This window comes from Poecilia latipinna, unplaced genomic scaffold, assembly GCF_001443285.1.
Source record: "Poecilia latipinna isolate Pla-1442-1.1 unplaced genomic scaffold, P_latipinna-1.0 Scaffold1587, whole genome shotgun sequence".
Classification (NCBI taxonomy): Eukaryota; Metazoa; Chordata; class Actinopteri; order Cyprinodontiformes; family Poeciliidae; genus Poecilia; species Poecilia latipinna.
The window spans coordinates 116,869-120,931 of NW_015114203.1; positions in this window are offsets into that span (position 1 = coordinate 116,869).

Consider the following 4,063-nt stretch of genomic DNA (forward strand, 5'->3'; position numbering starts at 1 on the left):
GTAGAGGAATACTAAGTAGACACGAAACCCTAAAAGTATTTAAATGGGGTGTACTTCCTTTGCTGTTTTAACCACAGCTAAGTTAAATCCAGATTTATTCAATTAAATTCAAGTGCAGTCAGATTTAAATCCTGTATAATTGCATGCAGTCCTGTTTAATCCAGTTAGTAATTATAAAAGTGCAGGTCAGTGAAAAACATTATCTAAAGCAAACCTGCATGCTACATTAAATCTCCTCTAGAGCCCGCAACTCAACAATCTGCCTCTCAAGCTTCTTTGACGCATACAAGCAGCAAAAAGCAGCTTAAATTCGCTGAAACTCATTGTAATATTTTTGATGTCCTCATTGATTTTTTTGCTTTTCACCACATTGAATCCATTTGAGACTACCTCCTCCAGACAGCCTCTGCACCGTTGCTCTGGTCTCCATTTTAGTTGTTTGCTACTTCTGATCGACACAAGCAAGCCGCACAAAACTGATGCAAGAAAAAAAAAAAACCCTCAAACACAAAACTCTGGTTGGAGCATCTCTAATTTCAAAGTGTTTCCTCCTGCTGTGAAAACTGCAAAAACAAATGGTTGCCTGGAGACATGTTTTTTTGTTTTTTTTGCTATAGAGGATTTACAATCAAGCTAACCAGAACGAGGTATTTCACATTTATGTTCAGGTCCTCAGGAAATAAAATCTCTCCGTCAGTTTCCCCGCAGCTACCTCTATCATTGCCACGACACCGCACAAGCACGCTTTTTATGGCTTTTAGTATTATTTATTTTTTATTTTTTTTATTGGAAATAATCAACTTTAATTTTCAAAGATGGGAGCTGTAACTTTCCAGATTGTGAAATCTCTGCAGCCTTCGCATGAAAACTTAAAAGTGAGGTGTGGTCACTCCCTGCAGGGCACCAGAAGACACTCATGCAGGAAACAGAGTGTGCAACAGAACACAAAGGCACCAGATTACTGCCAAAAAAAATAAATAAATACCTGACTGAGCTGTGAGTCATCTTGGCACTGACACTCCACTCACCTTCACAATAAGTAGAGAGATGCTGTTTTGTATTGGCCCACACAGAAGGGATCCACACCCAGGTAAAGGCTGATGGGCATATCTATCATGCTTCTGCACATTACACAAATATTGTTCTTCGTTTCATGACAAGCAGGGAGGCGGGGGAGGGTGTGGGGGGGTGGAGAAATCTATATGTACTTTCTACTCAGACTTGAATCTGCTTTTCGTATCATGAGAAGTCACTAAAGCGTGCAGAGCAATGCAAATGTGTGACGAGGAATTACTCATGATCTTCTTGCCTAAACCGCAAACTGATCTCCAGCTTATGCACAATAATAACCCACTTAAGGAGCCATAAATTAGGTTGAATCTGCGGTGAGGTTTGGATTGTTTCAGCAAGCGAAACTCTGATTGCTTCATACAGCAAAACGGAGCGAGCAAATACAAAGTTTCCAAACTGTTCACACAAAAACCACAACCACACCTTGGCTTATCCCCACACATACCGACGCCATCAATCACTCGGCGAGAGACGAAACAATGGCTTCACTGTGACTGTACGAAAGGTGAGCGTGTGCAGGAATGAACAGCGTTAAAAATGAGTTGCACGTTTTAAGATAAAACAAAGAACAAGACAAACAGAGAGCAGGTGAATACGGTGTTATTAGCCCTTATTTACACGTGCATTTTCCTCTGTTTGCTGGCGCGTAGCTCCATAAATCTCAGGGATTATCCAGACCTTAAAGAGTTCACATTGCACGGTGGGAAAGGTTTGCACTTCTGGAATTTGGGAGGTTGTTTTGTTCGTGCAGAAGAAATAATTTGCATTGTTGATTTTGACTTATCTTATTTGCATGGATCAATCATAAGCAAGGGTGGGGCTTAAGAGGTTAACAGAATAAATCAAATTCAATAAAAACAGCATACGTTCTTGTTTCGTGAGTTGGTTTTAGTGTTTTTGTTTTTCGTCTTTGGCAGAGGTTGCAGCAAAAGGTGGCTCTACAAAGTTTTTGTTATGCTTTTGCATTTAAAATTTTTGTGAAAACATTGCGGCTTGTGGTTGTAGCTTGAGAAAATATGACATAGGAATGCAATACAATGCTATTGATACTAACAAAGCATGTAAATCATAATTTGTCCCCGTTATAAATAGCCTTGCCAACAATTCAGGTTTGGTTATCCATTGTCTCCACAGGCACATGCTTGCAGGGGGAGTCGGTATCTGTCTTGAGCTGTCATTGGGTGCAAAGTGAAACACATCCAGGTTGGTTGCAGCTCTGTTGATCTCTGGCCAATGAAACCACAGAAACTAATTTCTGTACACGGCGTTCTGAATGTTCTCTTTATTGCTTTGTCTTTCCTTCTGGCTGCTGTTGCTCATGTTTAATTATGGGACAGAGAGATCCTCTCACATTACCTTGTTATGATTACTTACCCAGGGCAACAAAGCAACCACAAGCTGCAAACATTTCCGGATTGTCATTTTGCTCCGTGCCAGTGCTGAGAGTTGTTCACTTTGGATAGTTTGTGCAGGTCACATCATGCCAAAATGCCAGCGCTTTCTCAGACAGAGCTGTCCTGTAGCAACACATTTACAATTCCTCTGCCTGATCTACGCTCACAATGTTACCAGCAGAATACGGAGACTAAATGCAAACTTATTGTCCTTAAACATAGGCTTTTTCATCTCAGAATGTGAGAGATCGTAGAAGCTAAATGCAGTCAATCTTTGACAAACTGATCATTTTTCCAATTGTGACGGCTCACCAGTTAATCTTTTGATGGTAAAACAAAGCAACCAGAGTCTGTGAAAAGTTTTGAGCCGAGTCTGTCAAGCTGTTAGACAAGGATGAGTCTCGCATCGGACATTATTGAAACTCAAAACAATTCACCTGCATGTCTCAGATTCGAATCTGTTCGATTGAGGGTGTTGGTGACATCTAGCATGTGTTTTCAGTGAACTTGAAATGGGAGATAAGAATTTCATACATTCAATAAATTGCAGCTGCTGATGTTGTGATTACGGCTTTTGAAGAAAACAGTGATATGGCTGATAAGTATTGCTACAAATGATTTGAATTTGAAGGGAAAAAAAGGACATCCATGTGTTTTTTTGTTTCTTTTTATTGCTAAGCATTTTCTGTTTGGACAGTCACTCTGATTAGACAAATATACTAAACCAGCTCAGATCAGGTCTGAGCTACTAAACCCCCTGATGGCAAAGTCTTAGCTGGATACTATGTTTTGATGAATAATAAATTAAAAAAGAAGATAAATAGCTTTAATTAAAATTATATTCATGTTAATTTTGATCTTCAAGTTGTGCGTCTGATTGCCCCTCCAGCTGGTGGGGCAATTGCCTATTCCAGGGGGTAACAGCAAGCAGGCTTTTAAATACAAATACAAGCACTTATGTGATCTTTCAAATGAAATAACCATGTTGAACGTATGCACAATAAACAATAATGATGCAAACAGTGACACACAGAAAATGCTGAGTAATTACGTTCAGATTCACATGAACATTTGCTCATGCATTGCAGAAAGAATCTAATGTCTCCAATCTAGGAAGTCTTTAAATGCAAAATCGATCTACTCAAATAAGAGCAGCAATGGTTCATAATATTAGTCAAGGAAAAGGAAAAAGTGCAGTGCAGTAAAACTCCCACAAGTACTTTTGTTACCAAAAAGTTACTGAAGTAAACGTAGGCAGTACAACAAATCTCTGAACATGACGACAAAATCAGAAGCCTCTTGTTATAAACAAGATATCTGGGCGTAGATTATCTAACATCATTAGCGTCAGTCAGCGTATTCGGCTTGTTTGGAAAAATCTGTGCAAAGTTCTTGGCCTTTTGCTGTCTCGCTGCCATGATTCCTCCACACCTGGGCGTGCCGCTCTGCACAGCAGCAGCTCTCTGTCGCAGGTGTAAAACCGGCATCTTAACGCTCATGATGCGTATAAAGGCGACTCAGAAATACCCATTATGACATGTTAACGGATGACATATGTGTAAGAGCTGAAAAAAGGGGCACTGCGGGATCCCCTACTG